General features: G+C 60.6%; 1 pseudogene across 1 annotated transcript in view; it reads left to right on the forward strand.

The window, feature by feature from the left end:
- The window catches only part of SSPOP (SCO-spondin, pseudogene), a 57,396-nt pseudogene that overhangs the window by 2,145 nt on the left and 41,689 nt on the right, over positions 1-13,562 (forward strand). The window contains exons 7-33 of the transcript XR_008626026.1: positions 595-753; positions 842-921; positions 1,348-1,500; positions 1,774-1,945; positions 2,052-2,292; positions 2,593-2,737; positions 4,013-4,130; positions 4,678-4,853; positions 4,938-5,165; positions 5,342-5,529; positions 5,754-5,988; positions 6,681-6,870; positions 6,985-7,079; positions 7,338-7,594; positions 7,943-8,077; positions 9,223-9,419; positions 9,521-9,648; positions 9,716-9,825; positions 10,175-10,324; positions 10,421-10,514; positions 10,606-10,775; positions 11,019-11,252; positions 11,457-11,678; positions 12,139-12,375; positions 12,929-13,057; positions 13,157-13,248; positions 13,330-13,561. The product of XR_008626026.1 is annotated as an SCO-spondin, pseudogene (transcript). The remainder of the gene's footprint in view (positions 1-594; positions 754-841; positions 922-1,347; positions 1,501-1,773; positions 1,946-2,051; positions 2,293-2,592; positions 2,738-4,012; positions 4,131-4,677; positions 4,854-4,937; positions 5,166-5,341; positions 5,530-5,753; positions 5,989-6,680; positions 6,871-6,984; positions 7,080-7,337; positions 7,595-7,942; positions 8,078-9,222; positions 9,420-9,520; positions 9,649-9,715; positions 9,826-10,174; positions 10,325-10,420; positions 10,515-10,605; positions 10,776-11,018; positions 11,253-11,456; positions 11,679-12,138; positions 12,376-12,928; positions 13,058-13,156; positions 13,249-13,329; position 13,562) is intronic.

Raw genomic sequence — 13,562 nt, forward strand, 5'->3', positions numbered from 1 at the left:
GGGAGGCACTGAAGCGCAGAGCCAGTGAGGGGCCAGGAGGAACCAGGCCTAGTCCCGACCCTCTGCAACTACCCCCACCAAACTCTCACAGCACCAGCTCAGACAAGTCCCTCTACCTAACTGCCCGAGCCTCAGTTTCCCTGCCAGCCTCAGAGGAGTGCTGTGAGGTAGCACTTTGGTGCTAAGCAATGGGAAGCTCTCCTAACAGAACCTTTGTCTTGGCTGGGCTGCAGGGTGAGGTGGGGGTGAGCTTCCTGCATGTATGCCTGTGTGTGCATGGGTGTAGTGTGTGCATGTATGTGTGCATGCATGTGTGTGCACGTGCACGTGTGTTTCATAGTTCACTTGAAGTTTACTCTCTCCAGAGAGCGTCTGCAACTTTCATGAGCTCCTCAAAGGGAGCTGTGATGGAAATCAATCACTCTGCTGTAAAGCATATACTTTTGGTATAAAGTGCAGAGCTCTCTAGAATGTGAGAATTGTGTGAGTTATTTCTCTTCTCCTTTCCATCCCTGGGTAGCTGAGCCCAGCTGTGGTAGTGGGAAGGGTGAGAATTGTGGCTGCAGGGGGCAAGTGACCTCTTTCTGTGCCCAGGGCTGAGCCTGCAATGGCTGGGGGACTGGCTGGTGCTGTCAGGGGGCCTGGGGGTCGTGGTGCGGCTGGACAGGACTGGCTCCATCTCCATCTCTGTGGACCACGAGCTCTGGGGACAGACACAAGGCCTCTGTGGGCTCTACAATGGCTGGCCAGAGGGTAAGTGGGGTGTGGTTGGTTGCTGGTGTAGCAGGGAAGGGAAGACCGGAGACCCTAGACCCAGCACCCCTGCCTCACCCCTTCTCAGATGACTTCATGGAGCCAGGCGGAGGGCTGGCCATGTTAGCAGCCACCTTTGGAAATTCCTGGAGGCTCCCTGGCTCGGAGGTGAGGCTGCCACTGGGGCCCCTCCCTCCCAGCTGCCTGCCCATTCCCAGCTTTTCAGGCTGGCTTCTGACTCCTGCACCTCCAAGCCCTTGTCCCAGTTTCATCGCTGGCCTGTTCCCTAGGACAGGGACTGGCCCTCTCCCAGATCCTCAGGGCAGAGGGCAGGCCTTGGGGTCCCACAGAAAGCCCGGCTGCCTGCTGTGAACTAGCCATCTGAGGCCAGCATTGGTGAACCAGTTAGTCATTTATCCCCACCACTGCAGCCCAGCGTGGGGCTGCCACCTCGCCTCTCTCCCCAGCCCCGGGATGTGGGCGGTGGGCCTGAAGGTGGGGCCCTGGTGCTGTGTGAGAGCAGGAGGCATTTTTCTGGGGTCCTGGTTAACGTCCCTCATCACTGCCACCTGACCTGATGGCCTTTGTCTGCAGCCTGGGTGTCTGGATGCAGTGGAGGTGGCCCAGGGCTGTGACGGCCCCCTGGGGCTCACAGACGCAGATGTAGAACCTGGCCACCTGAGGGCTGAAGCCCAGGACGTGTGCCATCAGCTGCTGGAAGGTCCATTCGGGCAGTGCCATGCCCAGGTATGGGTGGGGTGGGGGTGGTGTCTGGCACCCAAGGGAAGGTGATAGAGAAGTGTCAGCAAGCTGGTCTGGCCCTGCCTGTGGGTTACTTTGGGCCATCTGTCAAACCCCCACCTCTCCATCCTTGGCTTTATCTCTGGGAAATGGCCCACTCATATATGTGATCTCTGAGGTCCCTTCTGGGGCCGATCCATTTGGTTATAAGTTATGGAGTGATGGAAGCAGGAGGTAGGGGGTGCTGGCTGTTTGCTGAGGGGCCGTCCTTTCCTGCAGGTTTCCCCTGCTGAGTACCACGAGGCCTGTCTCTTTGCCTACTGCGCAGGGGCCATGGCAGGCAGTGGGCAAGAGGGGTGGCAGCAGGCTGTTTGTGCCACCTTTGCCAGCTATGTCCAGGCCTGTGCCAGGCGGCACATCCACATTCGCTGGAGGAAGCCTGGCTTCTGCGGTACTGCTCAGGCCTCCCCCCGCTGCAGGATTGACTGAGGGGCTCCCCACCCTGTGGGATTGACTGGGGTCTGGCAGGGGACTACAGCTCACTCCTGTGCCCACAGAGCGCCTGTGCCCCGGGGGCCAGCTCTACTCCGACTGCGTCTCCCTCTGCCCACCCAGCTGCGAGGCGGTGGGTCAGGGAGAGGAGGAGTCCTGCAGGGAAGAGTGTGTGAGTGGCTGTGAGTGCCCGCGAGGCCTCTTCTGGAATGGCACCCTCTGTGTGCCTGCTGCCCGCTGCCCCTGCTACTACCGCCGCCAGCGCTATGCACCCGGTGACACCGTGCGCCAGCTGTGTAACCCCTGGTGGGTCCTTGAGCCATGCTGGGGGTTGGTGGCCAGGTGGTGCCCTCGGATCCCTCCCTTCTCTTCAACCTGCTTCCCCTAAGCCTCCAGCCCATTCTGGGTCTTCCTCTCAGAGACTGGGACTGCTGCTGGCATGGCTGATGGCCTTGCCGGCTGACCTCTACCCCTTCAGCAGGAGGGGCTTCCACGGGAGGGGAGGAACAGGGGTTTTTGGGGGGTCACCTCCAGCTCAGGGGTCATCTCCACCCCCTCAGGGTGGAGTTGATGCCAGAGCTCACTGTCTCACCCATGTGCCCATAGCGTGTGCAGGGATGGCCGCTGGCACTGTGCCCAGGCCCTGTGCCCCGCCGAGTGTGCCGTGGGTGGGGACGGGCACTACCTCACCTTCGATGGGCGGAGCTACTCCTTCCGGGGTGGTCAAGGTTGCCGCTACAGCCTGGTGCAGGTGGGCAGAGGACGGTCTGCTGGGGTGGCACTCTGCCACAGTAGGGGCCCTCCTAGAGGGCACAGTGGGGCTGACTGTAAGGAAACCCCTAAATAAATAAGCAAAACCCAGAGTCTTCCCAGGAAAGGCCAAGGGAGAACCAACACTGGGGGCATGGCTGTCACAGGCCTCGAGACCTCCTGCTGGGTTCTCACCTCCTCTCCAGCTTCCCTGTGAAAGTCCCTCTGTCATCACCACTCAGCCCGGGGCCACTAACCAAAACCCATCTTCAGTCCTGTCTCTCACAGATGGGATGGGCTGAGTTTGTTACAGACTACTTCATGCAAAACAACCTCAGGGGAAATAAGAGGCCCTGCTCCCGCCCTAAACCTCCCCCAATGAAGTGAGCTCACTTCTCAAAGTTCAGGTGCAGGCCACGATTTTCCCAATCATCTGGGGTCCCCTGAGTGATCTCTCCATTGAACTATTGGACCATTCCCACTCCTCTCATAAGTGGTGATGGGGTGAGGAGGTCCTGGGAGCACAGTCCTCACAGAGGCTGTGCCTGTCCATGGGGAGGGAAGAGGACAGCCATCTCCCCCAGCAAACACAGTCAAAGATGCATGTGTGTACACACACTCACACACACACAGGCTGCACACCAAAACACAGAAATCTGCATGTGAGCGCACACATGTGCATGCAAACACACACACACACACACACACACACACACACACACACACACAGGCTACAAACCAACACAGAGATCTGCATGTGTACACACAGACACATACAGGCTATACACCAACACACAGAGACTTGTATGCATCCACACACATATACATGCACCCATGTACACACTTACAGACAGACACAAACAGACATACACATGACACACACTCATGTATGTGCATGTAGATTTAGCATGTGTGTATACATGCACACACACGGGAGAACATACATATCCATAAGGAGGAAAGAGAGGAGTCATCTCACCCCAACGTGCAGACACGCACTTACCTACACACTCGTGAACATACAAACATGCACACACACCTCCACATGACACCTATGTGCACATCCATGGCCCTGCACACACATACACACAGACATCCACGCATGCGGCCCATGGTGAGGACGAAGCCCCTTACCTGGCAGAGAGTCTGCCTGGCCGGAAGGTGGGCAGCTGCCTCCAGGTGCGTGCTGAAGGTGTTCTGTAGGGAAGGTCTCCAGAAGCCTCTCCGGAGAGGGTCGGCCCGCCGGGCCCCACTGAATTCCCCCTGCCCGCCCCAGGACTATGTGAAGGGACAGCTACTGATCCTACTGGAGCATGGGGCCTGCGACGCTGGGAGCTGCCTCCACGCCATCTCCGTCTCCCTGGAGGACACCCACATCCAGCTCAGGGACTCAGGTAGCCTCTGCTCTGCACTCTTGAGGCAGTCTCAGGCCTCCTGTCACTGCTCCTCCTCCACACTACCCTATGGCTTTGGAGTCCAAACACTCTTCCCCAGCCTCCTGCACCTAAGCACACTGCCTCAACTTCCCCGGCCCTCTCATCTCTGAAGCAGACATACAGAGTCCTGAGGAGATGTTCCGAGGCATCTTCTGCCCTGTCCTGGGGTCAGATACAAGTCATGCAGCTATGAGAGCTTGAAAGGCCTTGAGGCATGACCAGACCGGGCAGGCCACTCAGCAGGGTCCCTCCAACCCTCCCCAACCAGCTCCTGGCTCGCCATCTAGCTCCTCCCACACACTGACCATGAGGGTGAGGGACTGGAAAATCTGTGTGCCAAGGGTAGTCCTTGGGCCGCAGGGGTAGGGAGCTCAGGTGGACACTCTAGTTGTCCCCAGCAGCCCATCCTGACATGGGACTTCCTACTTCCCACCCAAGCTCCTTCCCTTATCGCAGCCCTATCCTTCCACGTGCCCCACCCCCACCATCAGAACCCCTGTTCCAGGAGCTGTGCTGGTCAATGGGCAGGATGTGGACTTGCCCTGGATTGGCGCTGAGGGCCTCAGTGTGCGCCGAGCTTCCTCTGCCTTTCTGCTGCTGCGCTGGCCTGGGGCCCAGGTGCTCTGGGGACTGTCTGACCCTGCAGCCTACATCACCCTGGACCCCCGCCATGCCCACCAGGTGTGCCAGTGAGGCGGCTGTGTGGGGGAGCAAGGGTGCGGTGGGACTGCATTCGGCTGTCTTACATGCGTGCTTGTGGCCCAGGTGCAGGGTCTGTGTGGTACCTTCACCCAGAACCAGCAGGACGACTTCCTGACACCAGCCGGAGATGTGGAAACTAGCATTGCTGCCTTTGCTAGCAAGTTCCAGGTGGCCGGCAAGGGAAGATGCCCCTCTGGGGACAGTGCCCTGCTGTCTCCCTGCACCACCCACTCCCAGCGCCACGCCTTCGCAGAGGCAGCCTGTGCCATCCTGCACAGCTCTGTCTTCCAGGTAGCTGGGTTGGGCTCCTCCCACATCTGTAAGATGGGCCAACACCTGCCCTGCCCTCCACCTGGGCTCTTGGGAGGATCAAGGGAGACCAGACAAGCCCAGAGGTGGTATTGGGGACCAAGGGGATGTAGACTCCGTGGAGGAGAAGTTGACCCATTTCCCCATCTCCTCCCAAGGAATGCCACAGGCTGGTGGACAAAGAGCCATTCTATCTGCGCTGCCTGGCAGCCGTGTGTGGCTGTGATCCCGGCAGTGACTGGCTGTGATCCCGGCAGTGACTGCCTGTGCCCGGTGCTGTCTGCCTATGCGCGTCGCTGTGCCCAGGAAGGTGCCTCACCTCCCTGGAGGAACCAGACCCTCTGCCGTAAGTTCGCTCAGCCCAGCCAACCCCACCCAGGCTCCTCCCCTCCTCCCTAGCCCATCCCCCTTCCAGGAATGGCTAGGGGCCCAGGGTGCATCTCTACCCTTGGCAGACTGCCGGGCTTTTCTTCCTGCAAAGGCACAGGGGGTGTGGGCTGTGGGGTTCCGAGGGGGTGGAGAGAGCCAGTGGTGGCTATGCCCCTGACCTGTGTGTGTCCCTGTGCCCAGCTGTTATGTGTCCTGGTGGCCAGGAGTACCGAGAGTGTGCCCCAGCATGCGGTCAACACTGCGGGGAACCAGAGGACTGTGGAGAGCTGGGCAGCTGTGTGGCTGGTTGTAACTGTCCTCTGGGGCTGCTGTGGGACCCTGAGGGCCAGTGTGTGCCCCCCAGCTTGTGCTCTTGCCAGCTCGGAGCCCGTCGCTATGCCCCTGGCAGTGCCACCATGAAGGAGTGCAACCGCTGGTGAGGGCAGCGACCTTTGGGGCAAGAGGAAGAATGTGGGGATGAAGAGGTAGCTTGGGAGATAACGGGTGGGGTGCAGCCTTGTTGGTCGCAGCGTGCATGCTGGGGGTGACAGAGTGCTGATCACTTCCCCTCGGTCGTGGGGCACTTTAGGGTCCATAAAGCACTTTCGTGTGCATCATTTTATCTAGTTTTACTTTCCTATCATAACCTCATAAAGTAAGAAGTGGAAAAATTGTTCCCATTTTGCAGATGAGGAAACTGAGGCTCAGATAGGCTAAACAGCTTGCAGGGTCACACAGCTTGTTCACGAGAAGTGAAGTGAAGGCAGGTTATGGATCTGCAGGCTTCAATGCAATCCCTCTCCTACCTGGGCTGGGAGTAGGGTGGTTCAATATCTCTGTCCTGCTCCAGAGCCTGGAGGATGGCCCTATTGGAGCCAGGACAGAAAGGGTGACAATGTCTATCCCAGGCATGTCAGGGTGCTGGAAACAGCCCAACTCCCTGTGCTGATGACTGAGTGTTGGGAGCTGAGATGCTCAGGTCTCCAGCATCAGGGCTGGGTTTTCACTCAACATGATGGGATCTGGACACCTGGGTACCCAGTGTCTGGGTTCCTGAGATTCTCACCAGGTCAGACCAGGTTCCTGGAAGCTCGGACTTGCCTCTTACTCCTTCTCAACCTCCTGCAGCATCTGCCAGGAAAGGGGCCTCTGGAATTGCACAGCTCGCCACTGCCCTTCACAGCGGGCATTCTGCCCCAGGGAGCTTGTCTATGCCCCTGGTGCCTGTCTCCTCACCTGTGACAGCCCCAGCGCCAATCACTCCTGCCCTGCAGGCAGTACTGATGGCTGTGTCTGTCCACCAGGCACGGTGCTGCTGGTGAGTCCAAGAAGAAGCTGCGTGGGGGAACAGGATGGCCTTCCTTAAGCCAGGGCACTGCCCTGCTCCCCTCGCACCCCTACATGGTGCCCTTTGTCCCTGCCCTCTGCCCAGGACGAGCGCTGTGTGCCTCCTGACTTCTGTCCCTGCTGTCACAGTGGGCAGTGGTACCTGCCCAATGCCACCATCCAGGAAGACTGCAACGTTTGGTATGCCCAGCTGCCGTGACCTCTAACCCTTTGACCTTGTGGCCCATGGCTCCCCACACATCATCCTTCCCTCCACCAGAAGGGGTCGGGGTGGTGGGGGCTGGGGTATCCAGACTGGCCTGGGCCAAGGGAACCCTGCAGGACCCCACCACGCTGAGGGCTGCTGAAATTGCCTGGAACCTGGACCAGCTGCCTTCCCTGGATCCAGCCCCCAGGGCCCTATCCTCAGTGACTCTGTTTCCCCCACCTTGCCCATAGCGTGTGCCAGGGCCGGCAGTGGCACTGCACAGGCCAGCGGTGCAGTGGGCGGTGCCAGGCATCAGGCGCCCCCCACTATGTGACATTTGACGGACTGGCCTTCACCTATCCTGGGGCCTGCGAGTATCTGCTGGTGGGAGAGGCCAGTGGCCTATTCACAGTCTCTGCCCAGAACCTGCCCTGTGGGGCCAGCGGTCTCACCTGCACCAAAGCGCTGGCCGTGCGTCTGGAGGGCACTGTTGTGCACATCCTCAGAGGTGGCTGCAACATTGAAGGGTGACATTGCCAGGGAGGGGCACACCTGTATGGCTTCCCAGCTGTGCAAGGTGGGCAGGGGTGGGGTTCCCTGTGTCTGCTCACTGCTGGCCAGCTCCTTACTGGGCTTGGCTGCCCTCCATGCCATGGGGTTGGTGCCTCTCCTCTTGGTTGGGACTCAATACCAGAAGGCTCCCAGAAATTAAGTCCCAGAGAAGTCTAATGACGTGCCCAAGGTCACACAGGTAGAGAAGCAAAAGAAGGGCTGGACGGGGGAGCTAGAGAGCCTCATGAGGATCTGGAGGACCCTTTCCTCCAGGCTGGGCCTGAATGCCTTTCTTCCTGTACAGGCCGGGCAGTGACGGTGAATGGGGTGAGCGTGACGCCCCCCAAGGTCTACACAGGCCCCGGGCTGAGCCTGCGTCGTGCTGGCCTCTTCCTGCTGCTCTCCACCCGCCTGGGCCTCACCCTGCTCTGGGATGGAGGTCAGGCCCCTGCCCTCCCTCAACCATTGGACCTGTGCCCCGCCTTAGCACCATAGGGTTGGACTCACCCCAACTTCTTTCTCCCAACACCTGACCCTCCCTCCTCCTGGTCTCCCTCCACTGAGCCCCTGACACCTCCACAGGGCAGATTTCCAGGCTGAGAGCTAAGCTGACAGCCAGGCTAGGACCCTGAGCTCTCACCTTACTTCCCTACCTGGCTGGCACTTGCCCTGCCCCATGCCCAACCCAGCGCCACCCCTACCTCCCAGTCCATGCAAGAGGTCCGAGTTTCCAAATTAGGTTTTTGGCCAGGTGCAGTGGCTCACAACTGTAATCCCAGCACTTTGGGAGGCTGAGGCGAGCAGATCCCTTGAGCCCAGGGCTTTGAGACTAGCCTGGGTTGAACATGACAAGACTCCCTGTCTACAAAAAATACAAAAATTAGCTGGGCACGGTGGTGCGCATCTGAAATCTCAGCTACCTGGGAGGTAAGATGTGAAGATTGCTTGAGCCTGGGAGGTCAAGGCTGCAGTGAGCTGTGATCACCCCACTGCACTCTGCCTGGGCAATAGAGCGAGAAAAAAATTTGTTTAAAATTAGGTTTTCATAATTATCTTTTTCATCACTATGAAAGCAATCCTTCCACACCAAGGGAAACATTGAGAAAATACCAAGTTTTAGAAAGGCGAAATGAAAATAAATCTCCTAACTTCCCATCACCCATATAAGCAGTTGGCTTATATGTTATATCTAACTGCTTCTGTGGAACTGAGGGAAACCCAGATAACCCCCATATGGACTTGGCTCTGAGCCGCTGGGCCACCCTCCCAGCCTGCCGCCACCGAGGCTGGTGCTGCTGGGCCTCACAGTCCATCCTGGAGTCTGGTTTCCCGGAATCTGACCTGATGGAGAATTTCTCTCCCCCTCAGCCCTTGGCTTGGTGTTAGTTAGGAAAATAGGCTCCTAATTCCTACCTTGAGCCCCCTAAATATAGGTCTCTTCATTTATCATCACCAATCATCCCCCCACAAAAGAGGTAACCATACCCCCTGGTGGGGGTGGCACCTGGTGGTGGTAAAACAGACCCTGGGTCTTCTGGCCCAGATAAGGGCTGGCGGGGTCACTTTTAACCATGCTGCCACCAGGGACTCAGGTCCTGGTGCAACTGTCCCCTCAGTTCCATGGTCGCGTGGCTGGGCTGTGTGGTGACTTTGATGGAGATGCCAGTAATGATCTGCGGAGCCGCCAGGGCGTCCTGGAGCCCACAGCTGAACTGGCCGCCCACTCCTGGCGCCTCAGCCCCCTCTGTCCTGAGCCAGAAGACCTGCCACACCCCTGCACGGTGAGTGCGGGCGGGAAAGCAGGAAGGGAGGTTCCCAGAGGCAGGGCTGGGGAGGGTGTCCGCTGGTCCACTGTGCTGGAGACGCCACCCTGTGCCTGCAGATGAACACACACCGGGCTGGTTGGGCTCGGGCCCGCTGTGGGGCGCTGCTGCAGCCGCTCTTCGCATCATGCCACGCAGAAGTTCCCCCGCAGCAGCACTATGAGTGGTGCCTGTATGACGCCTGTGGGTAAGGAGGGGCCAACCTGGAGTGGGGTAGAGGTGGGGGTGCCGGGACTGAATGCTTCCTCCCACAGCTGCAACTCAGGGGGTGACTGTGAGTGCCTCTGCTCGGCCATTGCCACCTATGCAGATGAGTGTGCCCGGCATGGGCACCACGTGCGCTGGCGTAGCCAGGAGCTCTGCCGTGAGTGTGCCCCGCCCTCAGTCCCCAATGCTAAATCCTGCCACTGCCACAGGCTCAGCTTCTTGAAAGAGCTTCTCCTGTCCCACAAGACGGCCGTTTATTCATTCAAGGGCAAACTGTGCATCGAGTGCTTACTCTGTGCCAGACACTTTTCTAGATAAGCCATATATGCAAGAACGGCTGCCAAGTAGAGCTGACATGGTACACATCGGCCTGGGGGGTCTTGCCCAAGGTCTACACCAGACACCCTGTGCCCTCCATGGTGGTCACCTTGGCCAGCCAGCCTGGTGTGGTTGCATCGTTTTGCCCTTGTGCCTCAGTGATCCAAGGCTCTCTCCTCTCCACCCAGCCCTGCAGTGTGAAGGGGGACAGGTATATGAGGCCTGTGGCCCCACATGTCCCCCCACCTGCCATGAGCAGCATCCTGAGCCCGGGTGGCACTGCCAGGTGGTGGCCTGTGTGGAGGGCTGCTTCTGCCCCGAGGGGACTCTGCTGCACGGTGTGTAGAGTGACAAAGGGCAGAGGGGAGGGGCACTGAGACTGGGAAGGGGCCACTGTGCCCTTTTGCTCTGAGCCCTGCACTCTGTGACCTCAGGAGGAGCCTGCTTGGAGCCAGCTTCCTGCCCCTGTGAGTGGGGCCGCAACTCCTTCCCGCCGGGGTCTGTGCTGCAAAAGGACTGCGGGAACTGGTGCACTCACCAGTCATCTTGAGGGGGACCTATAGAAGGAGCACTGGGCCAAGCCCAGCCTGTGGCTGATCCCAGGACGCTGTGTGCTCAGCACGTGCCAGGAAGGTCAATGGCATTGTGGGGGTGACGGTGGCCACTGTGAGGGGCTTGTGCCTGCCTGTGCAGAGGGAGAGGCCCTGTGCCAAGAGAATGGGCACTGTGTGCCCCATGGGTGGCTTTGTGACAACCAGGACGACTGTGGCGATGGCTCTGATGAGGAGGGTGAGTGTCTTTGCCCATGCGTGGAAGCGACAGGGTTGGTCAGTCCTTGCACATGTAACTGAATTTCCTGGGGCCAAGGCAGCTGTCCTGGAGTGGCTTCTTTAGCTGCTGCTCCCATTGCCAGGGGCTGCCTGTGGCCTGGAGGGATGAGGGGAAGGGAGGGTGTTCTGGCCCCTCTGGGGTTCAGGGCTTCTCTGGGCCCCTACAGCAGCGTCCTGAGCCTGCCTGCTTGCCCCGTGCTAGGTTGTGCCGCCCCAGGCTGTGGGGAGGGGCAGATGACTTGCAGCTCCGGCCACTGCCTGCCCCTGGCCCTGCTCTGTGACGGCCAGGATGACTGTGGAGATGGCACGGATGAGCAGAGCTGTCCGTGCCCCCAGGGCTTGCTGGCCTGTGCCGATGGACGCTGCCTGCCGCCGGCCCTGCTCTGCGATGGGCATCCTGACTGTCCGGACGCCGCCGATGAGGAGTCCTGTCTGGGTGAGTTGTCCCCGCCCTGGACGCCAGCCCACCCAGCACTCCCTCCCGCAAGGCCCATCTCCTCAAGAGCCCCGACTTCACCTCCCCCCTCCTTTGCCAGGTTCCTGCTATGAAGTTGGTCCTGAGGGTGTGGGAGTTGGGGCATCCCAAACAGTAAGAGCACAGGGCAGTGCCCCAGAGCCAGCTCTTCTTTTCTGGCTGCAGGGCAGGTGACCTGCGTCCCCGGGGAGGTGTCCTGTGTCGATGGCACCTGGCTGGGGGCCATCCAGCTGTGTGACGGAGTCTGGTACTGCCCAGATGGAGCCGATGAGGGGCCGGGACACTGCCCCCTACCTTCTCTGCCCACGCCTCCTGCCAGCACCTTGCCTGGCCCCTCCCTTGGCTCCCTGGACACTGCGTCAAGTCCTCTGGCCAGCGCCAGCCCTGGTGAGTCTCCTGGAGGGAAGAGGTGGGAAAGCTGGTGGCCAGAAGCCTGGGGGAGAGGGGCATGGAAACCTCAGAGAGAGGCATTTGTGGCGCTGCTCTGGGATGGGAAGGAGCAGGGCGCAGTGGGAGACACCCGAAGACGCTGGAATGAATGAAGTGGAGGGCGTTTGAAAGAGTCTACACTCTTTCCTGGCGTTCAAGGCCTCCCTCCCAGCTGCAGGGAGTCTCATGGAAATTCTTGGCCCAGGGGAGAGCTTTGGGAAAACCAACCGGGCAGCAAAATGCAGAGGGATTGTTCTCGGGAAGGGGCTGCAGGTGGGTTAGGGCCAGGCCCAGGAAATGGCCAAGGGACTTGGACCAGGGAGGGGAGCAGCGGCGGAGGTGGAAGGACTGACCCGGGCGCGGTTGGGGGTGGGAGGGCGCTCGCCGGCAGAGGATCCAGCGCGGACGCTCCCTGCAGCGCCACCCTGCGGCCCCTTCGAGTTTCGGTGCGGCAGCGGCGAGTGCGCCCCGCGGGGCTGGCGCTGCGACCAGGAGGAAGACTGCGCCGACGGCAGCGACGAGCGCGGCTGCGGAGGGCCCTGCGCGCCGCACCACGCGCCCTGCGCCCGCGGCCCTCACTGCGTGTCCCCCGAGCAGCTGTGCGACGGCGTGCGGCAGTGTCCCGACGGCTCGGACGAGGGCCCCGACGCCTGCGGTGAGGCTCCCGCGCCCCCGGCCATGCGCCGCCCCCTGGCCAAGCCGGCGGGCCCACCTCTTCCCGAGCGCCATCCCCACCTTCGCCTCCTGAGGCACAGGTGGGCGCGGCAGCTAGAGTGATTTAGGTTTGGGGGCATCCGAGGCTGGGCCACGTTTGCGTTCCTTTGATCTTTTTCGTGAAACTTTATTTGAAAAGTTTTTACCCTCCCACCTAGGCCCAGGGGAGCGAAGAAAGGGGCTTTGTCTTTCCCCACACTTGGCCAAGAAGGGATAAGAGGGTGGGCAGAGGCTCTGCGGGGATGAGGAGTGTGTCTCTTTGGAGGGATCCCGCCCTCAGCGTTTCCCCACCAGACCTGAGCAGACCCTTTGTGTCACTGCAAGCCAGCCCTTCAGGTCCTGTCTACCTCCCCCTATAGGGAGCTGTCCACAGGCCCCCCAGCTCCTCCCAGGCTGGCCTGTCTGGCCGCCTCCCACCCGCCTTCCTGCCCCTCTGCAGGGAGAGGGCAGGAAGGGACGGGAGCGGAGCAGGACACATCTCACGGTGCCCGCAGGCTCCACCCAGCTGCCTCCGTGCCCTGGCCTCTTTCCCTGTGGTGTGGCTCCGGGGCTGTGCCTGACCCCTGAGCAGCTCTGTGATGGGATCCCAGACTGTCCCCACGGCGAGGACGAGCTGGACTGCGGTGAGGATGCTTTGTTCCCTGAGGGAGGCCCCGCTGGCTGGGCCTGGGACACAGCTCGCACCCCCCGCTCACTGTGTTTTTTCTCCTCTTCTTTCCCAGGGGGGCTGCCAGCCCTGGGAGGCCCCAACAGGACAGGGCTTCCCTGCCCAGAATACACCTGCCCCAATGGCACCTGCATAGGCTTCCAGCTGGTGAGGGTGGGAGTGGGTGGAGGAGGCGGCAGTGCCATGTTGCCTCCCAGCACAAGAGCCCTGACCCCACTCCCTCCCCAGGTGTGTGATGGGCAGCCTGACTGTGGAAGGCCAGGGCAGGTGGGCCCCTCCCCAGAAGAGCAGGGTTGTGGGGCCTGGGGCCCCTGGAGCCCATGGGGGCCCTGCAGCCGGACGTGTGGGCCCAGGGGCCAGGGCCGGAGCCGCCGCTGCTCCCCACTCGGCCTCCTGGTGCTACAGAACTGCCCAGGGCCTGAGCACCAGTCTCAGGCCTGCTTCACGGCAGCCTGCCCAGG

This window comes from Pan paniscus, chromosome 6 (genome assembly GCF_029289425.2).
Source record: "Pan paniscus chromosome 6, NHGRI_mPanPan1-v2.0_pri, whole genome shotgun sequence".
Classification (NCBI taxonomy): Eukaryota; Metazoa; Chordata; class Mammalia; order Primates; family Hominidae; genus Pan; species Pan paniscus.